This window comes from Salvelinus alpinus, chromosome 3 (genome assembly GCF_045679555.1).
Source record: "Salvelinus alpinus chromosome 3, SLU_Salpinus.1, whole genome shotgun sequence".
Classification (NCBI taxonomy): domain Eukaryota; kingdom Metazoa; phylum Chordata; class Actinopteri; order Salmoniformes; family Salmonidae; genus Salvelinus; species Salvelinus alpinus.
In genome coordinates, this window is record NC_092088.1 from 44,766,138 (window position 1) to 44,782,414 (window position 16,277).

The 16,277-nt window shown below is 47.1% G+C and overlaps 1 protein-coding gene across 1 annotated transcript in view; it reads right to left on the minus strand.

The window, feature by feature from the left end:
- The window catches only part of LOC139570791 (melanopsin-A-like), a 75,247-nt gene that overhangs the window by 50,268 nt on the left and 8,702 nt on the right, over positions 1-16,277 (minus strand). The window lies entirely within an intron of this gene.

Below are 16,277 nucleotides of genomic sequence, written 5' to 3' on the forward strand. Positions count from 1 at the left end.
CAACAGTCTTGAAGGAGTTCCCACATACGCTGAGCACTTGTCTGCTTTTCCTTCAACTTTTGGCTGGTGCTGTTTGTGAGCAAAAACCTCCAGAGAACTTACTTAGCATGTTTTGGCGTTAGAGTTAGGCGAACATTCCCTTAATATCAAACAGAACTTACCCAGAATGTAGTCACCGTGTTCTCTGAATTTCCAATATTAATGTTCTAGACACATTTCATGGGATGTTGCAACAACATTAATGTCCAGTTTTCTAAAGGGTTAGGGAAATATTCCATCAACATCACAACAAACATACACAGAACATGGTTGCCATGTTGTCAGAATATAAGATATTAATGTTCTAGACACATTTCATGGGAACATTACAGAGCATTCATGTGTCAAGTATTCTGAGGTTAAGGGACAGATCGCAATTTACTGGGATAGGGGAGGGTTGACAAACTTGTTTTTGCTTTGAGGAGGGTTGTGTGGGTTTTTTATTGGGCACAGTGGAGGGTAGTGCATTTTATTCCTTGGTTTACATTCGTTGGTTTACTATATAATTTCTTCCATCCTCGCCAAATATACTCATCTGCTTGCATGCTCCTCCCCTAAATCAAGGTGTTTTGGTACTTTTCCGTGTGCCAACTTTTACTATACCACAGGTCAGCATAGTCTACCAGTCTAACGTTCCATCCTGCCCTCTGTCCACCATTCATAGTGACAATAGTGCAAGGTGGATCGTTTGTACAGATCTGCAATAGGCTAATTAGCAATCATACCACACATAAGTACAAATAGGATTAGCTGATAGGTAGCGGAGAGGCCATGTACGCATGAAATAACAGTAAAGACATGACACACAGCTCAAAAAAGCTCCCCTATTGATCTTGTTTAGGGACAGTACAATTATTCTACCTGGACTAGCCTACAACACCACAACGCAATTAATAATTTAATTATTGGTTTCAAGCGAGTTCAAAATTCTAATCTAGCCTGTAGTGAAAATGTCATCTGAATAATGGCGCAAAACCCCTCTGATTTGAATATTTCATTCGATTTGGATCAGTTGTTGATCTACAGTACTCTCGACAGCTTCAATGTAGCCTAATTATTTATCATTTAACTTTTCAAATGTATTACCTTTTATATGTGGCAGAAACACAACCAGTCACAATGTTTTCATCGGATTAGGCTACTTCAAAAGTCTCCTGTAGGCCTGCACATGTTCATCCAAAATATAATTCCAGCATCCTCAAAATGGCTTGAGATTAACGATGTTTCCATGTGAGTAAAAGTAGCCTACGTAGCCTTAATGTGAGTAAAGTAGCCTACGTGTCAGATTAAAAAATGTCAAGACATCATGAGAAAGCATGCAGTTTATTAGGCTACAGATTAAATAAATGATGATGAACTTCACAGGGTGGTGAAAGTGCACAGTAATAAGGTTGATGATCCTTTCAATAAATATCGAGGGTCTTATTCTGGTCACATGATGATTGATGCTTGGCTGCCATTTGACACAAAAAATGACCTTGCACTTTTGTCCATAATAATTACATTTACATTTACATTTAAGTCATTTAGCAGACGCTCTTATCCAGAGCGACTTACAAATTGGTGCATTCACCTTATGATATCCAGTGGAACAACCACTTTACAATAGTGCATCTAACTCTTTTAAGGGGGGGGGTTAGAAGGATTACTTTATCCTATCCTAGGTATTCCTTAAAGAGGTGGGGTTTCAGGTGTCTCCGGAAGGTGGTGATTGACTCCGCTGACCTGGCGTCGTGAGGGAGTTTGTTCCACCATTGGGGTGCCAGAGCAGCGAACAGTTTTGACTGGGCTGAGCGGGAACTGTACTTCCTCAGAGGTAGGGAGGCGAGCAGGCCAGAGGTGGATGAACGCAGTGCCCTTGTTTGGGTGTAGGGCCTGATCAGAGCCTGAAGGTACGGAGGTGCCGTTCCCCTCACAGCTCCGTAGGCAAGCACCATGGTCTTGTAGCGGATGCGAGCTTCAACTGGAAGCCAGTGGAGAGAGCGGAGGAGCGGGGTGACGTGAGAGAACTTGGGAAAGTTGAACACCAGACGGGCTGCGGCGTTCTGGATGAGTTGTAGGGGTTTAATGGCACAGGCAGGGAGCCCAGCCAACAGCGAGTTGCAGTAATCCAGACGGGAGATGACAAGTGCCTGGATTAGGACCTGCGCCGCTTCCTGCGTGAGGCAGGGTCGTACTCTGCGAATGTTGTAGAGCATGAACCTACAGGAACGGGTCACCGCCTTGATGTTAGTTGAGAACGACAGGGTGTTGTCCAGGATCACGCCAAGGTTCTTAGCACTCTGGGAGGAGGACACAATGGAGTTGTCAACCGTGATGGCGAGATCATGGAACGGGCAGTCCTTCCCCAGGAGGAAGAGCAGCTCCGTCTTGCCGAGGTTCAGCTTGAGGTGGTGATCCGTCATCCACACTGATATGTCTGCCAGACATGCAGAGATGCGATTCACCACCTGGTTATCAGAGGGGGGAAAGGAGAAGATTAATTGTGTGTCGTCTGCATAGCAATGATAGGAGAGACCATGTGAGGATATGACAGAGCCAAGTGACTTGGTGTATAGCGAGAATAGGAGAGGGCCTAGAACAGAGCCCTGGGGGACACCAGTGGTGAGAGCACGTGGTGCGGAGACAGATTCTCGCCACGCCACCTGGTAGGAGCGACCTGTCAGGTAGGACGCAATCCAAGCGTGGGCCGCGCCGGAGATGCCCAGCTCGGAGAGGGTGGAGAGGAGGATCTGATGGTTCACAGTATCAAAGGCAGCCGATAGGTCTAGAAGGATGAGAGCAGAGGAGAGAGAGTTAGCTTTAGCAGTGCGGAGCGCCTCCGTGACACAGAGAAGAGCAGTCTCAGTTGAATGACTAGTCTTGAAACCTGACTGATTTGGATCAAGAAGGTCATTCTGAGAGAGATAGCAGGAGAGCTGGCCAAGGACGGCACGTTCAAGAGTTTTGGAGAGAAAAGAAAGAAGGGATACTGGTCTGTAGTTGTTGACATCGGAGGGATCGAGTGTAGGTTTTTTCAGAAGGGGTGCAACTCTCGCTCTCTTGAAGACGGAAGGGACGTAGCCAGCGGTCAAGGATGAGTTGATGAGCGAGGTGAGGTAAGGGAGAAGGTCTCCGGAAATGGTCTGGAGAAGAGAGGAGGGGATAGGGTCAAGCGGGCAGGTTGTTGGGCGGCCGGCCGTCACAAGACGCGAGATTTCATCTGGAGAGAGAGGGGAGAAAGAGGTCAAAGCACAGGGTAGGGCAGTGTGAGCAGAACCAGCGGTGTTGTTTGACTTAGCAAACGAGGATCGGATGTCGTCGACCTTCTTTTCAAAATGGTTGACGAAGTCATCAGCAGAGAGGGAGGAGGGGGGAGGAGGGGGAGGAGGATTCAGGAGGGAGGAGAAGGTGGCAAAGAGCTTCCTAGGGTTAGAGGCAGATGCTTGGAATTTAGAGTGGTAGAAATTGGCTTTAGCAGCAGAGACAGAAGAGGAGAATGTAGAGAGGAGGGAGTGAAAGGATGCCAGGTCCGCAGGGAGGCGAGTTTTCCTCCATTTCCGCTCGGCTGCCCGGAGCCCTGTTCTGTGAGCTCGCAATGAGTCGTCGAGCCACGGAGCAGGAGGGGAGGACCGAGCCGGCCTGGAGGATAGGGGACATAGAGAGTCAAAGGATGCAGAAAGGGAGGAGAGGAGGGTTGAGGAGGCAGAATCAGGAGATAGGTTGGAGAAGGTTTGAGCAGAGGGAAGAGATGATAGGATGGAAGAGGAGAGAGTAGCGGGGGAGAGAGAGCGAAGGTTGGGACGGCGCGATACCATCCGAAATCTCATAATCTCATCATGTGGTAGGCTGTACCTGCAAGCTGTTGGCTAGAGCGCATGTACCAATACCAGAGTTGGCACATTTGCTACATGCTATTTTTTTTGTGACAAAACCATCAGTAGGCTTAGAGTTGAAAATGCAATTGAAACCCATTTAACTTGGAACTCCCTTAGCCAGGAGGCCTAATTGCCAGTGTAACAGTTTAACTTTATGGCGTCCCCTCGCCCCGACCCGGGCGCGAACCAGGGACCCTCTGCACACATCAACAACAGTCACCCACGAAGCATCGTTACCCATCGCTCCACAAAAGCCACAGCAGAGCAAGGGGAACCACTACTTCAAGTCTCAGAGAAAGTGACGTCACCGACTGAAAGGCTGCTAGCGCGCACCACCGCTACCTAGCTAGCCATTTCACATCGGTTACATTCACCCCCCTTTCGACCTCCTCCTTTTCCGCAGCAACCAGTGATCCCGGTCAACAGCATCAATGTAACAGTATAACTTCTCAGCGTCCCCTCGCCCCGGGCGCGAACCAGGGACCCTCTGCACACATCAACAACGGTCGCCCACGAAGCATCATTACCCATCGCTCCACAAAGGCCGCGGCCCTTGCAGAGCAAGGGGAACCACTACTTCAAGTCTCAGAGCAAGTGACGTCACCGACTGAAAGGCTGCTAGCGCGCACCACCGCTACCTAGCTAGCCATTTCACATCGGTTACACCAGCTTTTGGTAGAAAAGAAAAGCCTGATAAGTAGTGGGACAAATTGTCCAGAAGAGGCTGTCTATCATAGCCTACACCCCGAATTCGCGCTTCAGCACCATTCTCTCATGCCTTGTGCGCAAGTGCGCCTTCTGCTGAGAGAGAGAGAGAGAGAGTGAGATAGAGACCTTGGCCTAGGGTACTGTTGATTGTGAAGATGGAGGCCTTTTTCATTGCAGTTAAACAAAAGTTATAGGGAAAAAGGTATGCCTATTGTGAAAAGCCTACAAGGGAAATTTAATACAAGTTTTAATATTGTAGTGGACTAAAATGCCAAATGCAGGCTACTGTGCAAATCCCTATTCAGGTAGGATTCAATTTTGAAACTTATATTTATTTTTAATAATTTATTTGATCATTATTATTATTATTATTATTTCATATCATTGTTATTATTGCAAGCCTATTTATTAATTGAAACCAGTTCCTTAAATATGCAAAACCTGTTTTGTTTGATTCTGTTGAGACATTTTCATTAGCAAAATTAAATTTGATTTTTCTTTTTAATTGTGTGCTCTGTATTTAGTTTAGAATAGGTTATAAGTAGGTCTGTTGTAAAATGTGCCTATTTCTGTATTTGTTGGGTATGGTAGGCACTTATCTTTGTTAGTAATTGCAGCAATATAGCCTGTTCAAAACTTTTGTGAAATGTTAAACGAGTTTGCAAGTGTATTGTTTCATTCTGTTGAACAATTTTCTTTGGCCAAATTAAGTTGCAACTGTAGGCCAATATGATAGCCTGCTCATATTTTCTCTATAAACAATGGCTTGACTTACTTTTGATATTACCCTAATAAAGTTTAGAAACTTTTGTGAAGGTTTGGTGTTGTGTGGTTATTATAAAGCTTTAGCTACTGCAGGCCTATGACATGAAGGTAGTGCGCACCGGCGCTCCAACTGACTCCAATCGTTGAACTTGAGGTGAGGAAGAAGGTTTCAGGCCTACCAGAGTTACTCCTATAGTCTAATAATATAATGCTTAACTTTATACTAAATATTCTGATCGAAAATGAACAAATTAGCCTCCTGTATGTCTAACTGCCACCGGCATATCTGTATATGGGGTGGCAGGTAGCCTAGTGGTTTGAGCGTCGCACTAGTAACCGGAAGGTTGCAAGCTCAAATCCCTGAGCTGACAAGGTAAAAATCTGTCTTCCTACCCCTGAACAAGGCAGTTAACCCACTCTTCCTAGGCTGTTATTGAAAATAAGAATTTGTTCTTAACTGACTTGCCTAGTTAAATAAAGATTAAAATAAATATCTCTCTGGGGCTAAGCTTCTCTTCTTTATTTAGGCAATATACTGTCTACTATCATACATTGGACACCTAAGTCTATAGGCCTATGCATGCAATGTCCTGATGCGTTTAGTGCTCAAATCTCTGACAGCTGAATCTTGAGGTGGACAATTATTGCTTTATGAAAGTTGCCTAAAACCACCCCCCCAAAAATAGGCTATAAACGTTGACATAAGCTACACATGGAAACCCAAGGAATAGAGTTAACATTTTTAATATTCACGGTCACTTTGTCCGGCGCCAAATTTTCCTAAAGGAAACTCTGAAATGCACACACTGTTTTTATGCAGATTTTAGAATATTCACATGAAAATCTGTCGCCAATTGGAAGGAAACCTAGCTATAGACATGCACAAGACTCTGGCAAGTGTGCTAGTCCAGTGTCACATTGATTATGCCGGTACATCATGGTATCCACCAGCAGTCTCAAACATCTAAAGAATAAGCTACAGACCAGCCAAGCAAGCTTGTAAGATTTCTACTTAAACTCCCCCCTCATAGTCATCTGGAGGTTGAGCATTTTTTTGTCTGTGTCTCTGTATCTATGTAATTGTATACGTAAACTCAGCAAAAAAAAGAAACGTCCTATCACTGTCAACTGCGTTTATTTTCAGAAAACTTAACATGTGTAAATATTTGTATGAACATAAGATTCAACAACTGAGACATAAACTGAAGAAGTTCCACAGACATGTGACTAACAGAAATGGAATAATGTGTCCCTGAACAAAGGGGGGGTAAAAATCAAAAGTAACAGTCAGTATCTGGTGTGGCCACCAGCTGCATTAAGTACTGCAGTCCATCTCCTCCTCATGGATTGCACCAGATTTGCCAGTTCTTGCTGTGAGATGTTACCCCACTCTTCCACCAAGGCACCTGTAAGTTTCCGGACATTTCTGGGGGAATGGCCCTAGCCCTCACCCTCCGATCCAATAGGTCCCAGACGTGCTCAATGGGATTGAGATCCGGGCTCTTCGCTGGCCATGGCAGAACACTGACATTCCTGTCTTGCAGGAAATCACGCACAGAACGAGCTGTATGGCTGGTGGCATTGTCATGTCAGGATGAGCCTGCAGGAAGGGTACCACATGAGGGAGGAGGATGTCTTCCCTGTAACTCACAGCGTTGAGATTGCCTGCAATGACAACAAGCTCAGTCCAATGATGCTGTAACACACCGCCCCAGAGCATGATGGACCCTCCACCTCCAAATCGATCCCGCTCCAGCCCTCGGTGTAACGCTCATTCCTTCGACGATAAACGTGAATCCGACCATCACCCCTGGTGAGACAAAACCGCGACTCGTCAGTGAAGAGCACTTTTTACCAGTCCTGTCTGGTCCAGCGACGGTGGGTTTGTGCCCATAGGCAACGTTGTTGCCGGTGATGTCTGGTGAGGACCTGCCTTACAACAGGCCTACAAGCCCTCAGTCCAGCCTCTCTCAGCCTATTGCGGACAGTCTGAGCACTGATGGAAGGATTGTGCGTTTCTGGTGTAACTCGGGCAGTTGTTGTTGCCATCCCGTACCTGTCCCGCAGGTGTGATGTTCGGGATGTACCGATCCTGTGCAGGTGTTGTTACACATGGTCTGCCACTGCGAAGCGATCAGCTGTCCGTCCTGTCTCCCTGTAGCGCTGTCTTAGGCGTCTCACAGTACGGACATTGCAATTTATTGCCCTGGCCACATCTGCAGTCCTCATGCCTCCTTGCAGCATGCCTAAGGCATGTTCACGCAGATGAGCAGGGACCCTGGTCATCTTTCTTTTGGTGTTTTTCAGAGTCAGTAGAAAGGCCTCTTTAGTGTCCTAAGCTTTCATAACTGTGACCTTAATTGCCTTCCGTCTGTAAGCTGTTAATGTCATAACGACCGTTCCACAGGTGCATGATCATGAATTGTTTATGGTTCATTGAACAAGCATGGGAAACAGTGTTTAAACCCTTTACAATGAAGATCTGTGAAGTTATTTGGATTTTTACGAATTATCTTTGAAAGACAGGGTCCTGATAAAGGGATGTTTCTTTTTTTGCTGAGTTTATTTTTGTAAAAAATAGCGACCACAATGGAAATAAGTCCCTGACTTATTGTGCAATCCCGGTCACATTTATAAATCTTTTATAATCTTGTATGTATTTTTGGGGGGTAATAAAATCAATTAATCCAAACTGTCCAGCGGCAATTTGATGAATGGAAAGAGACAAATGTTACAAAACACCAAAATGTTAAATGACATTTGGAGATTGTCAAGCCAAGCCTTCGATACTGGGTATAGATTTGGGCCGGGCTCGGACTTGCCGCGCTGTGGAAGCAGGACATCTCCCAGATGGTTCGGGAAACCTATTTCGCCAACACCACGACCGGCTGGCACAACTGGGGATGGCTATGGATGAGGTCCTCCACGTTCTTCAACGAGTCAACATTACTCAAGGGGCCTCATCTCCAAACACCGGAGGATTCTCTACCACAAGTCTGTCCTGGTCAGCGATGCCTGATTGTGCCTCCCGGACAAATATGACGGGACTCCATCGAAATGTCGTGGCTTCCTACTCCAGTGCTCCATTTCGCTCATCAGTGAGGGGTCCAAGGGGTCCAAGGTTGAAATGGTTATTTCACTGCTGACCGAATGGGCGTTGGAGTGGGCCATGGCCATCTGGGAGAGAGGAGAGGAGGAGCTGGGTTCCTATGAGTGGTTCAAGGCTCTCTTCAGGGGGTCTTCTACCATCCCCCGGAGGGCAGAGAGGGGTGTCCGACCGTGACGGAGTACGCGATCACCTTTCGGACAGTGGCAGCGTCCAGCAGATGAAATGAGCCGGGGCTTCTCACCCAAATCAGAAGAGGATTGTGCGAAAAGGTCCAGACGGAGTTGGCGTGCCGAGACAACAACCTATCCTTGGATGCCCTCATCGCGATGGCCATATACGTCTGGATAACCTGCTTCGGGAACGTCGGTGGCCCCATCGCCTCTTCGTTGACCGTTCTGAGTCAGAGCCTGAACCCATGAAGGTAAAGGCCGTGCGACACCGCCGGAGACAGTTGGGGCTCTGTCCCCATTGTGGTCAGGAGGGGCAGTGGCTCCAGCGGTGTCTGGTGTGTCCCATTCTGAGGTCCATTAGATGATCATCCGTCTTCCAGGGTAGGCGTGAGTATTCCTTCATCATCGTTTTCCACCAAACCCTTCCTGGTTTCTATTTCACTGGCTGGCTGTCCCTGTGTTCTCCACAGCTCTAGTGGACTCTGGCGCTGCAGGGGATTTTATTGACCAGTCCCTCGTCTCCTCCCTGAACATCACCACATACCTGCTCTCCTCTCCTTTTCCGGTCTGAGCCCTGGATAAACAACCATTGGGATCTGGCACCAAAACACACATCACAGCACCACTCACCCTCACCATGGGACCCATGCACCAAGAAAGCCTTCCCTTCCTCATCATTACTGCCCCCATACACAAAGTCATCCTCCCGTGACTCAAACGTCATGACCTCACCATCTCCTGGTCAAGGATGGAAATCACCGCCTGGGCACCCGGATGTCGCGAAGACCTGATTTCCCTTAACTTGTGGTTCCATGTCAGTTGAGAGTCCTGTGAGTGTCCTCCAGCCCATCAGTCCGTCCCCTCATATCGTTTTCCTCGTGTTTTGGTACGTAGATGTGCACACCTGCCAGGCTCTGAAGAGGGAACCCGCACTTGCTACCTGTCCCCCTGAGTGCATCTACGTTCCCATGGAGGTGAGGGGTCAGCTGTTGACCTGGGCGCACACATCCCTCGATGCTGGACACCCAGGTATCACCCGCACTAGTCAATCCATCTCCGATAAGTACTAGTGGCCCACCTTGGTACAAGACGTCGCCAGTTATGCCAGTTATGCATTCATGCTCTGTCTGTGCTCAAACAAAATCTCCCCAGGACGCTCCAGCAAAGAAACTCTGTCCCCTTCCCGTGCCTCAGCAGCCTTGGTCCCATCTGTCCATAGATTTCATCACGGATCTCCCTGCGTCTGATGGATTCACCACTATGGTTGTTGTGGACAGATTTTCTAAATCCTGCCATTTTCTCCCTCTCTCTGGTCTCCCTACTGCCCTCCAGGTCGCTGAGGCACTGTTCCAGCAAGTCTTCCGACACTATGGTCTTCCGGAGGACATCGTCTCCGACCGTGGCCCACAATTCACGTCACGGATGTGGAGAACCTTCATGGAGAAGCTGGGGGTTACAGTCAGCCTCACTTCCGAGCATCGGCCTCAGTCTAACGGGCAGCAGCCAAACCCTTATCCCCGTGGGAATGTAGATGCGCTCGGGAGGACAGTTAGGGGGTGCGGGCTCCCTCTCCAAAGTCTGGCGAATGTCCACATCTATGTCCCAGACCACTGGAGCTACGACTCGGAAGGAATTATAGGTGCACTCTGGACAGGACCCTCTTCCGAATCGTAGAGACAGGACAAGGCATCAGCCTTGGTGTTCTTTGAACCTGGGCGATAGGTCAGCGTGAAGTCGAACCTTGTGAAGAAAAGGGTCCACCTTGCTTGGAACAGATGCAGCCTCCTCACTGTCCGTATGCACTCCTGGTTCCGATGGTCGGTGAGGATGACAAAAGCTGCCTTTGCACCCTCCAGCCAGTGGCTCTACTCCTCTAACACCAACTACACCCCCAGGAGCTCTCGATCGCCGACGTCGTAATTCCTCTCTGCAGGGGACAATTTCTTAAAGTAATATGCACACAGATACAATTTCTATGGCTTACCCTGTTGTTGAGACAGAACTGCCCCCACGCCCACCTCTGACACATCCACCTCCACCACAAAGGATACTGTGGGATCTGGGTGTTTGACAATGAGGTGGAGGTGAAACGTCCCTTGAGTAGACAGAAGGCCTCGTCGTCTGCTGGGCTCCACACCAGCCTACAGGGCCCACCCTTGAGGAAAGAGGTGAGATGGGCGGCGACGGAGCTGAAGTTCCTGATGAAACGGCGGTAGTTGGAAAACCCCGAAAACCGTTGTAACCCTTTATGGTGGTTGAGACTGGCCATGACCTGACTGCATCTACCTTCTTGTCGTACATCCTTACTCGCTGTGGGCTGATTGGGTAGCCTAAGGAGACAGGCTTCTGATGAAATTGGCACTTCTCAGCCTTGACGAACAGGTGGTTAGCCAGGAGGTGTCCAGGACTGCTCGAACATGAGTGATGTGATCCTTCAGGGTAGCTGAGTAGACCAGGATGTCATCGATATACACAACCATCTGGTGTCCGAGCATGTCCTTGAAAACCTTGTTAACAAATGCCTGGAACACTGACGGAGCATTGGCTAAACCAAATGGAATCACCAAGTACTCGTAGTGACCAGACATTGTGCTAAACGTAGTCTTCCACTCATCCCCCTCCTGGATGCACATACAAATGTAAGCACTCCACAGGTCCAGTTTGGTAAAGAACTGGGCCCCGCGGATCTGTTCGATGGCTGCTGGCACCAATGGGAGAGGGTAACGGTACTATGTGGTGATTTCATTGAGTCCTCGGTAATAAATACATGGACGTAACCCTCCAACCTTCTTGTCCACGAAGAAGAAACCAGCCGATGCAGGAGAAGTGAACGTGCGGATGAAACCTTGTTGGAGTGCCTCTTGGATGTAATCCTCCATGGCCTGGGTCTCAACCACCGACAGAGGGTAGACGCAGAGGCGCAGACCCTGCCAGCAGGTCGATGGCACTATCCCAGGGGTGATGAGGGGGAAGACAGGTGGTGCGGATCTTGAATAATACCTCCCGCAGGTCCTGGTATACCCCCAAGGATGTTAGGCTGAAGGGCAAGCACAGGACTCTCAACCGACGTGGAACCACAGGGGATGGGGAACCACGTCCTCAGTCATTCGGGTGACCAGTCTGATTCTCATCCTCAACCATGAGCTGGTGGAATTATGGAGTTGAAGCCAAGGGAGGCCGAGGATGATCTTGTGATGAATGGGCTCCACAGTGAGGGTGAGTGGTTGGGTGATGTGTGTGCCTATGAGGTGGAAGATCACGTGATCATCCATCTGCTCTCGTGGAGCCCCTATTAGGAAGTCCTGGACACCGCTGGAACTGGTGCACTCCTTGACCACAATACAGACAGAGCCCCAGCTGTCTCCGTCTGCGTCATTCCACCACGGGGAGGTGTGAGACCCCTACCTCCATGGGTTCAGGCTCTGATCCAGAGTGTTCCCTGAGGGAGGGAGAGAAGTGATGAGTACCGACGCTCCCGTAGTAGGTTATCCAGATAGATGGCCATTGCAATGAGTGCGTCCAAAAAGAGGTTGTCGTCTCGACAGGTCAATTCTGTCTGAACCTCCTCGCGCAGACCTCTTAAGAATAGCGTGCAAAGCGCCAGCTCATTCCATCCGCTGGATGCTGCTACTGTCAGGAAGGTGAGCGCATACTCGGCAGCCATCTGATCCCCCTGCCATAATTGGAGTAAGCGCTCACCCTCCTCTCTGCCCTCCGGGGGATGATCTAAGATGCATTTGAACAGAGCCATGAACCCCTCATATGAAGATAGCTCCTCCTCTCCTCTCTCCCAGACGGCCATGGCCCATTCCAAAGCCTGCACAGTCAGCAGAGAAATCACCTTGGCAACCTTGGACCTCTCGTGGTGGGGGCTCCCCTCTGGTGCGTAAAGTAGAGGGAACACTGAAAAAGGAAGCCACGGCATATAGATGGGGTGCCGTCATATTTATCCGGGAGGGACAAACGGGCATCGCTGACCTGAGCGGGTTGCTGAATGGGCTGTTGTGCTGGCTCGCTGGTTCGACTGGTTGTAGTGTATCCTCCGCTAGTTGACGGCAACACCTCCCGGGTATGTTCAAGACATTGTACACTGCGAAGAACCTCTCCCATAGTCGTCCCCAGTTGTGCCAGCTGGTCCTGGTGTTGACGTGGAAGGTATCCCTGCTCATTGACCATCTGGGAGATATTTTGTTCTCCTGCTGCTTCCATGGTTTGAGTCAGTATTCTGTAACGAAGATGCTGTGAGTTGAGAAGCAGGTGAAACATTTAATACAACAACAAACATGGAAGGAGACAACATAACAGTAGCATCTTTGCATGAACACAGGATCAATACTTACTCGGGAAGGAACTTAAGGGAGTGCCAGATATAGGGGAGGTAATACGTGAGGTAATGGAGTCCTAGTGTGCCTCATGATGACGTACAGGTGTGTGTAATGATTGATGCCAGGTGTGTGTAATGATGGATCCCAGGACCGGTGGTTAGTATACAGGCGACGTCGAACGCCGGAGGGGAGGAGTGGGAGAAGGCGTGACACTACATAAATGTGGATGCTATCATGATTATGGATAATCCTGAATGAATCGTGAATAATGATGAGTGAGAAAGTTAGACGCACAAATATCAATATCTGTAATCATGGTAGAATCCACATTAATGTAGAAGTGTTTAGAAACATTATATTCTTATTTACAATAAAAGGTGATTCCAAAATGACACAATACATTATTTACCATTAATTTCTATTGGCCACAAAATTTGTAGAGTCACAAGCTTGATGTAATCATTGTGTGCTAGGAATATAGGACTATGTACAAAAAGTGCTGTAATTTCTAAACGGTTCACTCGTTACGGATGAAAATACCCTCAAATGAAAGCTGACAATCTGCACTTCGTCCTCATAATCATTGTATAATTTCAAACCCAAAGTGCTTGAGTACAGAGCCAAAACAAAATAAATGCCATGTCCCAATACTTTTGGAGCTCATTGTATGTAATTGGAAAACACTGTATGTTAAAAGCATTGTTTGTGTATGTCCCTAATCTTGTAAAAGACAAAGAGCTGTGAATGGATCAGTGGTTCATTAATCATGGCCTTGATGGGCTCGGCAACAGTAACAAGGGGTGGTGTGTAAACACATTTTTGGGGGGAGAACGTTTCTTTAAGACCATCAGGCGACGTCCTAAAAACGTTTTTAGGGATGTCCCTGGAACAAGCTTTGAACTAGACAAAAACCTCCAGGGGACCATGACAGAACGTCCTATGTTTTAAACGTCATTGGACACGTGAATGTTCTTGCATGGTTCCCATGAAAAGTTTCTAGGACATTAATATCTTATATTCAGAGAACATGGCAACCACATTCTAGGTAAGTTCTATTTTACATTACGGGAATGGTCTCTTGAAAACAGTCCTTGCACATCACTGGAACATTCCTATAAAAGTCTTAGGTAATGAACAAATGAGACTTCTAAGGGAACGTCTCTAAAGTTGTGGGAGTGTTTGTTGTTAGCCGGGTAGTGCATGCTGGTTTCTGCTCTTGCCATTTTAATCAGTGGCTAATTTTGACTTGTGCAGTCAGTGACATTAATTCATCAACTAGGCTCCAGGGGAAAACGAAAACTAGCAGGACTGTGACTGTAGACCACTGGAGAGTTATACCCCCCGATTTAGACCGTGACACTGTTTTCAACCTTTTCCTTTTCTCTGCAAGGCTGAAAAAAGATAAAACATAATCATAATTATTATTAAGTGATTATCCAGCCTTAAAGCACTAAGCAGACTAATTCTGCAAATAATCATCCGGAGTCGTTTTCCTCCACTGTGAATAATTACTGTCACATTCACTGGCCATCTGAGTCGCACATTTAAATGAACTTCTCTGAGCTTCAATACGAATGAAGAGCCGTTTGGATTCAAAGACTTGAAGGACAGTTTCCCTATTCCCTCTCACAAATTAAAATCAATACGCAAACATCACAGTTTTTTAATCCTTCTCCATCCGGAGTGTCTCCGGAATGGTTTTAAGAAAGAGAGCATTTGGTTGAGTTAGTAGCGCAGGGCATGCAGGGTCAACTTCCTGCTCGACTGCTCTGAAGCCGCCGCGAGAGAACACAAATCAACAGGGGTAAATGTCCCCACCAACACAGGCGTGATGGAATAAACAAGACCAGGCGAAATCTCCCTCTGTCATTTCAAGTCTCAGTCACCTCAGACTGAGTGGAATGTACGCATATGTATGGTGGTCCCACACTACCCCACTCTCACAGAGTCTAACAGGGAGAAGGGGGCGCAGGTAAGAACATTGTGAAATAAAATGATGGGGATGAGGAGGAGGAGGAAAAAGAGGAAGAGGAGGAGGAAGAACAGGGAGAGAAGGGGGAGGAGGGGGAGCAGAGGAAGAAGACAATCGTTATGACGAGGAGGAGGAGGAGGACAATTATGAGGACAATGATGATGATAATGGCCCACACGCAAATACACCCGGACAAATAGTCCAAGGCCACTAGCTCTGTAGACAAAGACCTCGAATTCCGTTGATAACTTCAGATGAACCACACCCGTCTGTGATGCATCCCCCAGGTGGCAGTGTTTGACAACCACTAGGAGAAGTGTTTGAACTGGGTTTAGATAAAAGCCCCCAAACTTTGCCTGTCCACAGATCAAACAGGAAGAAGAGTCAGAGGTGCTACATCAGACAGTCAGACAGGGTGGTATAATGGAAAAGATATGTCCTGGACAGAATAGCAGCATATGTCAGGGGTGATAAGGGAGATATGTCTGGGATAGTGTGGGCTTCTCCAGCGAACTTACACAACTTTCAAAGAAAACAATGGGTTCCACATTGAACTCTCGGAGCCAATGTTAAGCTGAAGATCTCAACTTTTATGGCAGTCAATAATCTTACTCTGTCATCATCACACCACTATTTGATCCACTGACACCCTGGATAAGTCCGCTGGAATGATTTTACCAGGAGTGATTACTAGGGGTATGACAACTTGTTTTCTATTATGACTATGCACTGTAAAAAAACAAATAGTTGTTTCAGCTCAATATTATTAAGCAATTGGTTTCACAGCCTTTTTTTGGTTTATTCAACTTCTTGGTCAAAGTGTTAGAGTTGCACATACACTGTTTTCAACTTACATATTTGACACACATGATGACTGTTCATTTATACAGTAATCCATCTTCAACATCCTTCTCTGGGGATTTGAACTCTGAACCTGTTAGTTCACAACATTTCAGTCTTCCTGCTGCACCACCATGTCTTGTCAAATGGAGTTCATCTGTATTGCCACACCTTGCACTTCAAAGTCAACCTCAACTCTGTTAACAGTACACTCAAGAAAAACAATTTTATTTATCATAGTGATTAAGGAGTACCATTAAAATAGATTAATATGCCCTACTAACATTAGATAATTAGGTATCTTAAACCAAAAAAATGCTTAAATTAAGTAAATCAAATCAATGATGAGAGAATATTCAGATTAACTGATAACTGACATAGACATGGTGGCGTAGCAGGAATATCAGAATGCCATGTGTCAAGAGGTTGAGAGTTCAAATCACAGGTGAGGACATGTTGAATAATAATTATTGTATAAATGAACATACACTA